Raw genomic sequence first — 17,222 nt, 5'->3', positions numbered from 1 at the left:
TTAGACTTTTAGCTTACTTTACTGTGAGAAAATAAACTTCTCTTTGTTAAAGCCATCCACTTGTGGTATTTCTGTTACAGCAGCACTGGATGACTAAGACAGTGTATTAATCGTTTAATCAGAAACTAACTTACTCTGTAAACCTTCATCTAAAGCACAATAAAAAGATAAAAATACACAGTGGCTAAAAAAAAAAAGTCTGCCTTGAGCATTATGCTCTTGTAAGAACTATCTATATTGGATCAAACTGACAACTGCAACTCGAAAGATTAGATAGGAGCCTTAGGGGGCAGTGAATTTATGTTAATAGGGGAGGAACAACTCAGGAAAGGAGGATGAGAATGGTTAACAACCCAAAGAATGTTATCAATGTCAGTGAATTGTACATGTAGAAACTGTTGAATTGGTGTATGTTTTGGTGTGTATGTTCTCAACAACAATAACAAAATAAATAAAAGAGTTTGAACATGTATATGCACAGATTATCTCTGACATTATGCACAAACTGGTAATAATGTTTGTTTCCAAGAAGAGGAATTAGATGGCTAGATGAGAGGGATAGGAAGAAGACTTTTTATTATATACCCTTTTATATGTTTTAAATTTTATATCATGTGTCTGTATTTCCCATTAAAATTCTAAATCCATTTTTATGGAGACACAACATTTGGCACTCAATGCCATGAGTGAAATAAATGTTGCTCCTGGTGGAAAATCTGACAATACTTTACGGAGCCAATTAAGGAAATATCAGTTTGTTGTCAGCTTTGTAGCTTGTTCTTCAACATGGTAAGTTTGTCTAAAAGATGATCCAGTTAAAACGGAGCTGGTGGTCAAAGCACCTGTAACTGCATAACAGAACATGAAACACACACACAATATCAGATCTTCAGGGAGTTAACTGGAAAGCTAGTTTCCACGTTCTTTACATTTTTCATCAGCATGGTAAACAATTGTTAAAAATTTCTTGCTCCAACTGGGCACATGATTTTTCATTAGAAATGGTACAAAACTTGAATGTCTCATTATTCAGTCAGATTTAAATAAAAGGAAAGAAAAAAAAAAAAGAAATAAAGAGGGGGGGAAAAAAACCAAAACTCCTTCCTGTTTTTATGAGACATTTTTATGAAAGTACTGGAGTTAAAAAATTAAACATTTTGCTGGATGTAACTATGAATGTTTTCTTAATTCTGAGCAACAGTAAGGCTTGTTAATAAATTATTGACATCTCAGCTAAAACTTCTAACTTGGGAGGCATTAAAAAAATAGGTATTAAGAACCATTTTCCAGACACTGACAACTGAAACAGAAATGAAATTAAGCTGATTACAAACAATATCCATTTTCAAAAACTGCACTTCTAGCCCATCTGTTAGTCTTCCTGATGATGAGTGTGTACTTTAAAAGATTTTTTTCAAATAAATAGAGGTTGAATTCTTTGTGACTTTTTTCCTGAAGTGCAATAAAAACATCATGTTAAAATACAAGATTTCCCAGGCTGATGCTAGCTTTTGAAAGAATATGAACGTCTGTGTTGCTAAGAGTTTCTTTTTATACATAGAAGATACTCCTGCTATTCTTAAGAAGTATTTTGAAGATCTACAGACAGAATTTTGCTTCTGGCTTTTATGCAATGTTGCCATTATTTTTCACTACGCTATTGCCAAAAAGGAGGGTAGGGTACTATATGCAGACTGCGAATGTCTTTGCTTGCAACACAATTTAGAAGAAGAAATGATACGTGTATGCCACTTAAGGGTATTGTGAAATAAAATTGCAATGTTTTTGTTTATTTATATATATATATTTTATTTTTTGTGGTGAAATATATATATATGGAAACCCTGGTGGTGTAGTGGTTAAGTGCTACGGCTGCTAACCAAAGGGTCGGCAGTTCAAATCCGCCAGGCGCTCCTTGGAAATTCTGTGGGGGAGCTCTACTGTGTCCTATAGGGTCACTATGAGTCGGAATCGACTGGACGGCACTGGGTTTTTTGGTATATATATATATATATACACACACACACAAAAGACAAAACATTCGCCATTTCAACCTTTTTTATGTATACAATTCAATGACATTAATTACACTCACCACGTTGTGCAAACATTGTTGGGTGCCATTAAGTAATTTTTGACTCATAGCGACACCATGTGACAGAGCAGAACTGCCCCATAGGGTTTTCTTGGCCGTAATCTTTACTGCAGCAGATCACCAGGTCTTTCTCCTGTGGAGCCGCTGGTGGGTTCGAACCACTAACCTTTTTGGTTAGCAGTCAGACAAGTGCTTAATCATTTGTGCCACCAGGGTTCCTGTGGAAACATTACCACTATCCATTTCCAATTTTTCTCATCACCCTAACAGAAACTTGAATACCCTGTTGGCGCAGTGGTTAAGAGCTGCTAACCAAAAGGTCAGCAGTTTGAATCCACCAGGCGCTCCCTGGAAACTCTATGAAGCAGTTCTACTCCGTCCTATAGGGTCGCTGTTAGTCGGAATCAACTCAACAGCAAAGGGTTTGGTTTTTTTGTTATTGTTGTTAACAGAAGCTCAGTACCCTTTAAGCAATATTTTCCTATTTCCCCTTCCCACCAGCCCCCGGCAGGAATAAACCTTTGGTCTCTACGCATTTGCCTATTCTAGATATTTCATATGAGCATGATCATACATTATTTGTCCTTTTGTGTCTAATTTACTTCTCTCAGCATAATGTTTTCAAGGTTCATCCATGTCATGGCATATACAAGAACTTAATTTCTCTTTATGGCTGAATAACATGACATTGTGTGTATATACAACATTTCATTTATCTATTCACCTGTTAATAAGACACTTGGGTTGTTTCTATCTTTTGGCTATTGTGAATATTGCTGCAGTGAACATTGATGTACTAGCATCTGTTTGAGTCCCTGCTTTCAATTCTTTTGGGTATGTACCTAGGAGTGGAATTGCTGGGCCATATGGTAATTCTATGTTTAACTTCTTGAGGAACTGCTAAATTGTTTCCCACAGTGGCTGCACCATTTTACAATCACATCTGCAGTGCACAAGTGTTCCAATTTCTCCACATCCTCACCCTCCAATTCCACTAGTCTCCCTGTGGAGTGTTCTTTCTAACACCTAAGCCTGTATAATGCTTCCATTTCTCCGCATAATGCTTCAATTAATTCTTCTTAAGGATTAAATTCAAACTCTCTTGTGTGGCATACAAAGCCCTTCACTATGTGGCCCCTTTAGTCTCATCTCTAGACATTCTCCATTGCATATAACCTATGTGCCTTGTATTTCCCTGATCCTTCCAATAGGCGTCCTTTATGAGAACCCATTCTTGATTAAAGGTAATATTCAGATAATCTAGAAATACAAGTGATTCTATGTGACAGGGAAGGAGAATGTGGAGCAGTAGACTGTCCAGACAGATAAAATACTAGCACTGTCCCTTTATTAAGGTGCATTTTATGAATGGGAAATGCAGTACAGTCACCAGATTATTATTTGTGCTCATTTCTACCCCCAGTCCTAAATGCTGGGCCGTACCAACAGCAATCAAACACCAGTAAAATGACAGGTCACTAGAAATGATGGAAATAACAATTGATGATCATATTCTCTGATCTACACACATTTCAGCACTCTTCAATAATTTAACTCAAGGTAAACTATCTGTATGAACTCAAATTACTAAAACCTAGTATAGTCAGAAATTACAGATGAATGCACAGAGGTCGTGTTTTGCTTCATAAACATCATCCACATGTAATATTAATACAATGTAGTACATCTAGATTGCTAAGACTGCTAGAACTAGATTACTAAAAACTACCAAACTTATTATTTTCTTGTCAGACTTTTTATAGAGACATATTCTATAAAGGTTTTGTAAAACCTGGATTCCACAAAATCCAAGACAGTATTACTATGCAAGTTTTATAGTTTTTTCAACAGGATGATAAAATAACAATGCAGAAGTCATCAACTATAGCCTCATGCCTCTAGGCAGAACCATAATTAAGTCATCCTAGACAGGTTAATTGTCCATCCCAGTGAGAATCTATCGCAGGTTCAGTAAACCAGTCCTGTAATCATCTTTCATCCGAAACTTTTATTATGTCTAATTCAAATATTTTCCTTTTAATTTAATCCTATTTTATCTCAATTTCTGATACATAAAGGAATTCATTCTATTGCAAGAAGCTTATGCAATAAATGTCCTTACTCCATCATTTTATTTTACCCAATACCATCCTTATGAGAAAATACTTCATTTCATACGCATCATTAATGTTATTTACACATATTAACTGCATTTTCTTTCTTCTACCTTATCAGGATGTAATGATTTGCTATTATATTGCCTATGAATTGATATCTATAAATTGATACTTACAAATATCAATTCATGGGCAATGTAATAGCAAATCATTAGGTTAATCTTTTATACTCAAATATGAGTATAATCTAATCTATGCATCTAATTTTTCCAATAAGACTATGGAGTTTTTATGGATTGAATTGTGCCTCCCCAAATTGTGTATCATCTTGACTATGTCATGATTCCCAGTATTGTGTGGTTATCCCCCATTTTGTGATCTGATGTAACTGTCCTATGTGTTGTAAATCCTAACCTCCATGATGTTAATGAGACAGAGTTGGAGGCAGTTATGTTAATGAGGCAGGACACAATCTACAGGATTAGGTTGTATTTTGAGTCAATCTTTTTTAAGACATAAAAAAGAGAAACAAGCAGAGAGGAGAGGGACCTCATACCACTAAGAAAGAAGCAGTGGGAGCAGAGCATGTCCTTGGGACCCAGGGACCCTGAGTTGAGAAGCTCCTAGATCAGGGGAAGACTGATGACAAGGACCTTCCCCCAGAACCAACAAAGAGAGAGAGGGAGCCTTTTCCTGGAGCTGGTACCCTCAATTCTGACTTCTAGCCTCCTAGACTGTGAGAGAATACATTTCCGTTTGTTAAAGCCATCCACTTGTGGTATTTCTGTTATAGCAGCACTACATAACTAAGATAGGAGGGGAGAGTAAAATCAGAATTCTCCATTATTCATTCCACTTGTATTATTGTTTGACGCAGGCAGGTGAGTAATCATTTGCAAGTCAGTTTCATTGAGAAAAATATTCTTTAATCATTACATCGCTATAAACATTAAAAACAGCAGAGTCAAAGAATTAAGTTGAAAAAAGAATATGTTTTATTTATGGGCATTAAAATGATGGTACAAATGAGTCTGTTTAAGAATCATGAAATATTATCTATACATGTATATATATATATAGTTTATAGAAACAGTATATGCCAAAAGTATTCAAAATCTTTCAACTAAGAAATAGCACTCTAATATATTTCTTCCCAGTCTTTTCTATTCATATAGGTATTTTTAATAAACATCACAATTTTCCTCTTAAGTGTTTACTTTGACATAGCTAAGATTTACAGAATAGTTGCAAAAAATAGTGCAAAGAATTCCCTTCTACCCTTCACCCAGATTTCCCAAATGTTAACATTCGAACACACTTGCTTTATCCTTCCCTCTCCCTCTCACACTTTCTCTCTTTCTGAATCATTTCAGAGTAACTTAGAGATATGATGCCTCTTTACACCGCAATACTCCATTGTGTATTTTCCAAAAACAATTCTCTTGCAATAGCCACAGCAAAATGATCAAAATCAGGAAATTAATATTGACACAATACGATTATCTAATCCTCTTTGTATTTTAGCAACAACGTTTTAACAAAAGAAAATCTTGGATCATGTTTTGCATTTGGTTATTATGTCTTTTTAATTTTCAGTTTTTCTTTGTGCTTCAAGACATTGACACTTTTGAAGAATGTCGTGTTGTTAGGTGCCGTTGAGTCAATTTCAACTCATAGCAACCCCATGTAACAGAGTAAAACTGTCCCATAGGGTTTTCTAAGCTGTAATCTTTAAGGACATCATGCTTGGTAAGGTAAAAGGTCATTGAAAAAGAGGAAGACACTCAACGAGATGGGTTGACACAGTGGCTGCAACAAGGAGCTCAAACACAGCAACAATTATGAGAAGGGGGCAGGATCGATCAGCATCTCATTTTGTTGTACATAAGGTCTCCGTGAATTGGAACCAACTCAACGGCACCTAACAACAACCACCACCACCTTTAAGGGAGCAGATAGTCAGGTTTTTCTCCTGCGGAGCTGCCAGGTAGATTCAAACCTCCAACCTTTCAGTTAGCAGCCTAGTGCTTAACCGTTGCTTTACCAGGGCTCCTTTTTTGAAGAATAAAGGCCAGTTATTTTGAAGAACGTCCTTTAATTTGGAGTTGTCTGATATTCCTCATAATTAGATTCAAGTAATGTAATTTTGGAAAAAACACCATAGAAATGATGTGTCCATTTCTGAGCATCTCGATAGGACACACATGATGTTGGTTTGTCCCATTACTGGGGATGTTAACTTTGACCAGGGACACAGAGTTTTGCATCCTACATTTTCATTCACAATAATATCATAAAAATTTCTCACGTCTATCAAAATTCTTGGAAATATTTCAGCATCTATAAAACTTTTCATTCATGCATGTACCATAATTTGTTAACTGATCTTATTTCTGTTTCATGTATCAATGCATCAGCAAGAGCTTCTAGAATTAAATAACAATGGAGTTAGTAGACATTTTATTGCATTCCTGATTTTAACAGAAATACTTTTAGTGTTTTACCCTGGAGTACTTTATTGGAAACCCTTCTAGTGTTTTACCATTAAGTATTTTATTGTTTGCTTTGAAATAAAATTTTTCTCACAAAGTTAGGGAAATATCCTCTATAGGTGTGATTAAAATTCAACAGCCAAGAAACATCTTAGTGTTTAATTCATTCATTTATGATCACCGCCCCGACATACAGAGTGCAATATGTGTTTGAGCTGTATTTTTCTACTCTTGCCCTCTGGAAACTGCCTCTTGCTTATTCCTCTGGATCTCTCCATTCAAAAACTGCTCCCTCAGCTACTCTCTTCAGAACAAATGTATTTTATCAGCAATTTCAAGTTCTATCCTCTCCATTCTGGGCTCTACTAGTCTGGCCCTGACTGCGAGCTGAGGGAGAGGGTGTAGCAACTACTTTGTTTCCTTCTTTCTGCAGCAGGTCACAATGGCTAGAGACTGATAAGACTTTCTAGAGACTGATAAGACTTGCTCCTGAGATTAAAGGTTCAGCCATCTTAAGCAAGTGCAGGGCAAAAGGACCAAGCCCTTTTCTTTTACGTTCTTTTAGGTGGCTCTAAGAGTTTTTGTGAGTATAAGAGGTGTTTGACACCCTTAAAACCAAAAAATCAAACCCGTTGCCATTGAGTCAATTCCAACTCAGAGTGACCCTACAGGCTTGCATAAATGATGTTCCACTTGAGTGTCTTCTAGTGCAGGGTTCACCAGGAGACATCAAGCTGTTGTTACACTCTGGCATGTGGTAACCATAAGTGAACTATGGAAGTGTTTGAAAGATTACTTTATATGCTTACATGTGTAATCGATTTTTTGAAGAGTTTCAACTCAGGAGTTATAAACATGAAACTTTTTTTTCTCATCACTGGGTCCAACTGTGCTATATTGAATACCTTCCTTCCCTTTAACGTCTTGGGCAGAATCTGTAATTTTCTGATCCCTTCTGAATGTTAAAAGTTTAGCCCTAAAAAAAAAAAGTTGCAGCCTATTAAAACTTTCAAACCTAAACAATGCATTTACAAACATGTGATATATAAGACATACTAAAAAAAAGTATTCACTGTTTATCTGAAATTCAAATTTAACGGGGTGTTCTGTATTTTTGTTTGCTAAATAAATCTGGCAACCCTGATTAAAGCCTAGTTTCCTCTTCACCCACCTTGCTTCCTAAGGCAGGCTTGACCCAAAGCTCAAGGGACACAGAGTGGGGAGAAGGCCTGGTATACTTTTTTACTCCCCACATCCCATCTTTCTGGGTCCTCTTCTCCTTCCAAGAAGGGTGGAAAGGAGCAAACATTTCTTTATCTAACTGGGTATGGATGTAGGTTGTCATTATTTCTCTGGTCAGTGCTGACTGGTCAAGGATAATGTGTCAGTTCAAGTCCTCCAAGAAGCAGATGCTGTGACAGAGTTAGGAGTAACAGAGGCTTATTGGACGGTAATACCTATGCAACAGAAGGAGTCCTGGTGGTACAGTGGTTAAGCGCTGGGCTGCTAACTGAAAGGTAGGCAGTTTGAACCCACCAGCTCCTCTGTAAGAGAAAGACATCTTAGTAGTCCACTGTAAAGATTTTAGCCTTGGAAACCCTATGGGGGCAGTTGCACTATGTTCTGTAGGGTTCTATGAGTCGGAATCAAATTGATGGCAACGGTTTTTTGTTTTTTTACTTTTGCAACAAGAAGCCCTGGTGGCTCAACAATTAAGTGCTGGGCTGCTAACCAAAAGGTTGGTGGTTTGAACTTACCCAGCTGCTCCACAGGAGAAAGAAGTAGCGATCTGTTCCCGTAAAGATTATAGCCTAGAAGATACCATGGGGCAGTTCTACTATGTCACATGGGGTCACCGTGAGTCAAAATTGACTTGATGGCACCCAACAACAATATCTGTGCAAGATAAAGGGGTGGGATGTGGGAAGCTGGATTGAGCAGGGAGAGCCTCAGATTGTGATGTAGACCTGACAAAGTGTCAGTTAACCAGCGGGAGCTCTGGAGCAACGACTGCACACTAGAAGAGTCCTGCAGTGGTCAGATAGAATGAGGCCTTAGTATCTCTGCTGTACTCTGTCATTGGCTGGGGGTTACACAGGAGCATAGGGCCCAGTGCAAATGCTACAGCTGATCCTGCAGTTGCTGCAGCCGAAGGCTGAACTGCAAGTTCTTTCTTGAAGGGAGATCTGGGCAACTCATTACCATGGGTGCCATTGTTATCTTCTGTGTGGCAGGTGCCCACTCTCTCCTGAGGCTCCTCTGTGGTTTCTTTGGAGGGCCTAGCGAGGCTTTGTACAACCCACACAACATTCATAGCAGACCTGGCCCAGCCCTGACTTAACCTTTGTGATCTGCTGTTCATCCTCTCAGTCAACATGGTCTGATAGTATACTACCCTTGGCCCTAGAGGACATGACCAGGCCTAATGCATCCTGTTCCCTTGGCCCCTAGATCAGTGATGGGCACATGGACTAAATCTAAACTAGTCTGAACAAAGTAAATCTCAGGACTCTTGATGGGAATGCATAGCCTTATGGACATGGTTTTCCAAATAAAACCCTGACTTTTTTTTTTCCCCCCACTAACAGTAATGAAGACTGTAACTGCCAATTAAATGAGTCAGAATGAAGGACTTTCTCATTTCATTTTCATATTTTTTCCAAGTGATTATGAAGGCATCTTCACTACATTAGCTCCCTCTTGTCTGGTCTCTCTTGTGCCCAAGTGATACTACTGTAAGACAGCTGAGATTAACCATCTGGTTATCTGGTACGTATGGTCTTAGGAAGAAAAAAGGTTTTCTCTGACCAAAATAGAAAATGAACTACAACCACTGCCATAATCTCTAAGTAGCCAGTCAAGGCTAGAGCAAAATAGACCATGCTGTACCAACCAAACCCAAAACCAAACCCGTTGCTGTCTAGTCGATTCTGACTCAGAGCAACCCTATAGGAAAGAGTAGAACTGCCCCATAGGGCTTCCACGGAGCGCCTGGTGGATCTGAACTGCTAACTTTTTGGTTAGCAGCCGTAGCTCTTAACCACTAAGCCACCAGGGTTTCCATTCTGTACCAGGACAGGAGGTAGTGAATTCCCATTACTGTGGGTGATCAATCCCAGGCTGGGCAATGCTTGTAAGGCATGTAGTAGGGGGATTTAAACAGCCATGGTGGGGGGTGGGGGAGCTGGGACTACTATTGCCAAGGTTTTTTCTTCGATGTGGTCTTTTAAAATAGTAAAGATATTCCAACATATGCACACATACAGAAACATGATATTCTAAGAATTAAATAGCTTGTGTTATTAGATTTGCTTCCAAAAATTTTTGGAAGCATGTGAGTGTGAAAATAGTTTTCTTCTGCAGGGTATCATTCAACTGAATTGTGATGCCAGCGTGTCAAGACTATGAACCAGATTCTCGGGTGGTTTTCTTCACAATTTTGTTGAGATGGTCTATTTCTTTGTTATTTTTATGTTACTAATTTTAAAATTTATGAAGTCTCCTCCCATATATTTTCCCCATGTAGCTACCTAAAAAGCACATACACAACACATGCAACTCTCCAGTGACTAATTTTTTTTGTCATTTATGTCTTTTGCTTCACCAATTTATTTACAGATTTATGGCTCATTGACTTTCACAGTTTGAAAATTAATGCTAAATCAATACTTCGTATAAATTTATTATGATTCTACTGTAAATTATTTTGCAATAGATTATTTGACTGATGTGGTATAAAACTCTATTGTATATAAATGAAAACATTAAGCAAGTCGAAGGCATAAAATCAGCTAGCACCCTAGTACGGCAGCTTTTGAGTGAGAAACTATATAGCATTTTTATGTAGCATATGGGAAAACTGTGCAGCATGGGGGTTTTGAGCATTAATTCCACAGTTGTACTAAATCTAACATGTCAGCCTCTATCTACAAGCCAGCCAGATTTAAAGGCCTAAGTTTTCACTGCTGCACTGAATACTGAATTATCTAAGATGGTAGAGCTCAAGGAGGCCCATCTTCATAAAGCAAGCCTACAGTATTTAGTGCCTATACATAGAAATCATCTTAACTACTAGGTGTTCCAAAATGTACTTTTCTTTCAAATTCAGTTTTTCCAAAATTGCTCTAGCATTTTAAGCAGCCTATCATCTTTTAGGGGCCCTGGTGGCTCAGTGGTTAAGAGCTCAGCTGCTAACCAAAAGGTTGGCAGTTTGAATCCATCAGCAGCTCCTTGGAAACCCTATGGTGTAGTTGTACTGTACTGTAGGGTCACCGAGTCAAAATTGACTTGATGGCAACAGGTTTGGGTTTTTTTGCATTATCTTTAAAGTAGAAGAAAATTTCTATCAATATAATGTAAACAAATTAAAAGAATTATTTGATCATCACCTTTTCAGGGCTTACCTTCTTTCCTAACCTGACATTGCTCTGTCTTTGACACAATTGACTCACATAAGAAAGAATAGGTACCTTATGGCCAAAATACTTTTAAAAGGCACATATAATTGTACAGATTAATAAATTTTCACCAACTGAATGCATCTGTATCCAAGGAGCAAACTACATACAACAGCATACCTAAACTGTCACAAACCTAAATTGAGTGAAAGATTTCAGTCCAATAGGCAAAGAGCTTAGAAGTCATTTCTCCCATTCCCACAACAAGAAAAAAGCTGAGAACAAGAAAAAAGCTGCCTTTGACACAATTGACTGACATAAGGAAGTATGTGTACATTATAGCCAAAATACTTTTTAAAGGCACATATATCATAAGTGTACATTTCAATGAATCTTCAATCAGATCAAGAAACAGATCATTATCAGCTCCCCAGAAACCCCCTTATGTTCCCTTCCAACCACCAGCCACACTCCCCTCCTAAGCTAACCACTATCCTGACTTCTGATAGATTAGTTTTGCCTGTTTTTATACTTTACCTAAATGGGATAATAAATCAGTACTTTTGTGAATGACTTCTTTCACTCGATTTAGAGTTTCCATCTCTTTGATTACATTACTCATCTGTTTTTGTACGTTGTTCACTTCTTCCATTAGAGCCCTTAGCATATTAATCATAAAAAAATTTTAAATTCCTGGTATGATAATTCTAAAATCTGTCATATATGAGTCTGGTTCTGATGCTTGCCCTGTCTCTTCAGATCGTGTTTTTTACCTTCAAGCATGCTTCGTAATCACTTGTTGAATGCTAGACATGATGTATCAGGTAAAAGGATCTTAGATTCCTTCAGTTGTCTTCCTGCTGTTGTTGATACGGTGATAAGTTTTGGGGGAAGGGAAAGTGTTCCTATCATCGTATGATTAGGTTTCAGTCTTTCAGTGAGCCTGTGCCCCTGGGTTATGACCTTTACAAGAGCTTTTCAGCTTTTCTTTTTCTTTAACTCCTTAAGTGAAATAGGAAGGCCAGAAGGGGTTGGAGTTGGGTACCTCCTTTCCCCACGTGGAAGGCTAGTTGTTATTGTTGTTAGGTGCTCTCCAGTCAATTCAGATTCATAGCGATGCTATGGACAACAGAACAAAACACTGCCCAGGCCCATGCCATCCTCATAATCATTGCTATGTTTGAGCCCATTGTGCAGCCACTGTGTTAATCCATTTCTTTGAGGGTTTTCCTCTTTTTCTGCTGACCTTCTACTTTACTAAGTATGATGTTCTTCTCCAGGGTCTAATCCCTCCTGATAACATATCCAAAGTACATGAGACAAAGTTTCACCATCCTCGTTTCCAAAGAATATTCTGGCTGTACTTCTTTCAAGACAGATTTGTTTGTTCTTCTGGCAGTCCATGGTATATTCAATATTCTTTGCCAACACCATAATTCAAAGGTATCAATTCTTCTTCAGTCATCCTTATTCATTGTCCAGCTTTTACATGCATATGAGGGGTGGCTTGAGTCAGGCACACCTTAGTCCTCAAAGTGATATCCTTGCTTTTTAACACTTTAAAGGGGCCTTTTGCAGCAGATATGCCCAGTGCAATAACATCCTTTGATATCTTGATTGCTGATTCCATGGGTGTGGATTGTGGATCCAAGTGAAATGAAATCCTTGACAACTTCAATCTTATCTCAGTTTATCATGATGTAGCTTACCAGTCTAATTGTGAGGATTTTTGTTTCCTTCATGTTGAGGTGTTATCCATTCTGAAGGCTACAGTCTTTGATCTTTATCAGTAAGTGCTTCAAGTCCTCTTTACTTTCAGAAGTAAGGTTGTGTCATCTACATATCCCAAGTTGTTAATGAGTGTTTCTCCAATCTTGATGCTGTATTTTTCTTCACACAGTCCAGCTTCTCAGATTATTTGCTCAGCATACAGATTGAGTAAGCATGGTGGCAGGATACAACCCTGATGCATTCTCTTCCTTATTTTAAACCACGCAGTATCTCCTTGTTTTGTTTGAATGACTTCCTCTTGTTCTATGTACAGGTTCCTCATGAGCACAATTAAGTGTTCTGGAATTCCATTTTTCGCAATGTTATCCATAATTTGTTATGATCCGTACATCGAATGCCTTTGCATAGTCAACAAAACACAAGTAAACACATTTTTGGTATCCTCTGCTTTTAGCAAAGTTCTACCTGACATCAGCAATGATATCCCTCATTCAACATCCTCTTATGAATCTGGCTTGAATTTCTGGCAGTTCTCTGTTGATGTACTGCTGCAACCATTTCTGAATTATCTTCAGCAAAATTTTACTTGCGAGTCATATTAATGATATTGTTTGATAATGTATGCATTCTGTTGGATCACCTTTCTTTGGAATGGGCACAAATACAGACCTTTTCTAGTCAGTTGCCCAGTTAGCTGTCTTCCAAATTTCTTGGCATATACAAGTAAGCATTTCCAGTATTGCATCCGTTTGTTGAAATATCTCAGTTGGTATTCTGTCAATTCCTGAAGGCTTGTTTTTCACTAATACCTTCAGTGCAGCTTGGACTTCTTCTGTCAATACTATCAGTTCTTGATCATATGCTGCCTCCTGAAACGGCTGAACGTTGACCAATCCTTTTTGGTATTGTGACTCTGTGTATTCCTTCCATCTCCTTTTGATGCTTCCTCGGTCATTTAATATTTTCTCTGTAGAATCTGTCAGTATTGCAACTCAAGGCTTGAATTTTTTCTTCAGTTCTTTTAGCTTGAGAAATGCCCAGCATGTTCTTCCCTATTTGTTTTCTAATTCCCGGTCTCTGCACATTTCATTATAATACTTTACTTTGTCTTCTCGAGCCACCCTTTGAAATCTTCTGTTCAGCTCTTTTACTTCATCACTTCTTCCATTAGCTATGTTCAAGAGCAAGTTTCAGAGTCTCTTCTGACATCCAGTTTGATCTTCTCTTTCTTTCCTGTCTTTTTAATGATTTTTTGCTTCCTTCTTGTATGATGTCCTTCCACAATTCCTTTGGTCTTTGGTCATTAGTGTTCAATGCATCAAATCTAATCTTGAGATGATCTCTAAATTCAGGTGGATATACTCAAGGTTATACTTTGGCACCTGTAGACTTGCTTCAATTTCCTTCTGCTTCAGTTGTGATCTTCATACTACAAGTCCTTTTCACTTTCAGCAAGCAAGGTTGTGTCATCTGCATAACACAGGTTGTTAATGGGTCTTCCTTCAATCCTGACGCCCCATTCTTCTTCATATAGTCCAGCCTCTCAGATTATTTGCTCAGCTGAACCTGGTATTTTAGAGCTTTCATTTCAAGTGCTCAAATAAATTAGTAAGAATGCTTCAAGAATGCTTCAGGCAGAGGAACCAGAGTGTGTAATGGTGCTGTTTCAGGCAGAAGGTTGGCATGTTTGCTGTACAGAAAGGCCAGTGTGTTCAACATGGAATGACTCGATGGGGAGTAATAAGAGATGAGGACAAAGAGGTATGCAGGGCCAGATCATATGCATAGAGTCATGTGTATACTATTAATTTTTTTAATTGTCTGATATACTTGACTAAATATTGACAAAATTATAAATCAAAACACAACTTTTAGTATTTGTAATGTAATCTATTACGTGCATTCTTGGTTTAAAAAGTGCACGTATTTTATTACAGAATTGTTAAGAAGACAAGAAAAGGCTTAACTTCTGACTCATTTTAAAATACAAATAAATTCAGCTAATCAAATATATACCCAGGTCTTAAACTGAAACACATAAGTCAAATTAACCAAGACAAATCAGTACATGAGGTTCATGATATACTTTCTTTCCTACCACCTACACTCTTACTTTGGATTGAACTGTGTCTCCCAAAACGGTATGTCCATTTGGCTAGGCCATGATTCCCAGTATTGTGTGGTTGTCCTCCATTTTTGATCTGATGCAATTATCCTATGTGTTGTAAATCCTAACCTCTATGATGTTAACGAGGCAGGATTAGAGGCAGTTATGTTAATGAGGCAGAACACAATGTACAGGATTAAGTTGTATTTGCAGTTAGTCTCTTTTGAGATAGAAAAGAGAGAAGTGAGCAGAGAGAGGAGGGACCCCTACCACCAAGGAAGAACAGCCAGGAGCATGGCACGCCCTTTGGACCCAGGGTCCCTGAGCTGAGGAACTCCTAGACCCAGGGGAAGGTTGATGATGAGGACCTTCCCCCAGAGCCGAGAGACAGAGAAAGTCTTCCCTTGGAGCCGGCACCCTAAATTCAGACTTGTAACCTCCTAGGCTGTGAAAGAATAAATTTCTGTTTGTTAAAGCCAGCCACTTGTGGTATTTGTGTTATACGAGCACTGGATAACTTAGATACCCCTTAAATGACATTTTTTCATTTAGAGCCCTGAGTTTTGTTTTGTTTTTTTAAAAGAGTTATTACTTAAGGAAAAGAAACTTCTCTTAAAAAACAAAAATGCAGAGCTGGCTAGACTGTGTGGGTGTCTAATAAAGCAAATCTCCTTGTGATGATGTTAGTACTTTAGCTGAAGAAAAGCTACCCTATAAAACAAATATTTCCATATACGTACTGATTTTTTAAAAATCTACATTTATATGCTCATCACAGCTTTCTCATAATAAAATACTTGTAGGTATTTATCATTGATGAAGAGTACAGCCTTCAGTAGGGATTACTCCTCGACATAAAACAAAAATCCTTACAATTAGACCAATAAGCAAAATCATGATAAACAGAAAATATTGAAGTGGTCAAGGACTTCATTTTACTTGGATCCATAATCAATACCCATGGAAGCAGCAGTCAAGAAATCAAACGATGTCTTGCATTGGGCAAATCTGCTGCAAAAGACCTCTTTCAAGTTTTAAAAAGCAAAGATGTCACTTTGAGGGTTAAAGTGCACCTGATCCCAAGCCATGGTATTTCTGATCACCTCATATGCACATGAAAGCTGTACAAGGAATAAGGAAGAGTGAAGAAGAATTGATGCCTTTGAATTATGGGATTGGCAAAGAGTATTGAATATGCCATGGACGGCCAAAAGAACAACAAATATGTCCTGAGAGAAGAACAACCAGAATGCTTCTTAGAAGCAAGAATGGCAAGGCTTCATCTCATATACTTTGGACTTCTTATCAGGAGAGACCAGTCCCTGGAAAAGGACATCATGTTTGGTAAAGTAGAGAGTCAGTGAAAAAGGGGAAGACCCTCAGCAAGATGGATTGACACAGCAGCTGCAACAATAGGCTCAAACACAGCAATGATTATGAGGATGGCACAAGACCTGGCAGTGTTTCATTCTGTTGTACATGGGGTCGCTGTGAGTCAAAATCAACTCGACCTCACCTAACAACAACAATATGGGCCTCCTGTCTGAAAAACGTGCAGGCAGCTGGTGGCTTTATGTTCATATAAAAGCCAAAGAACTAGGATTATTTCAAAGATGAGAAAAAGACTAAGGATTGTACCCAAAGAAATCAGGTGAGAATGAGTTTTAAATATATATAAAGCATAATTTACATTTTATGGAGAAAAAAAATCATAAAAATAAATATTCAAATTGTTTTTTCATACATCTATATTCAAATCCATTTATTTTAAGATTGAAAATAAATTGTCATGTCATGGGTAAAGATTTTAAAGAGTTGTCGGGGTGAGAATCGAAATTCTTCAGCTTAAGTTTCTGACAACGGACTGCTGTACAATCTTCTTAACGTTTAAAAAATGCTAACACTCTATTTACTCTAAAGAATAGGGCATATACAGTCACAATCTCTTTGAGCCTTACTTTTCCATCTGTAAAGTTACAGAACTGGTTTTAACTTCTTAAAAGTCTGATTCCTAGCAACAAATGCTTGTCTTCCCAGTTTCTGACTGATTACAGCGCCCTCATGTGTAACTTTCTTGTAATATTTTAGCCGTTCTTAAAATTATTGATCTCAGCAGCAATGCAATATGGCTTTATTTTCCCTTTTACAATTGACTCAAGTATCACTCATTAATGCTTAAGCGTGTGGCTGATCCTGCTATAGTTAACTATCAAACCTTTCATATGCCAAATTTTATTCTAAAGCAATGAAGTTCTTACTTCCTGGTTTCGACTTTTTTTTTTT

The sequence above is a fragment of the Loxodonta africana genome, chromosome 18, assembly GCF_030014295.1.
Source record: "Loxodonta africana isolate mLoxAfr1 chromosome 18, mLoxAfr1.hap2, whole genome shotgun sequence".
Lineage (NCBI taxonomy): Eukaryota > Metazoa > Chordata > Mammalia > Proboscidea > Elephantidae > Loxodonta > Loxodonta africana.
Note: the sequence above shows the minus strand (reverse complement) of the source record.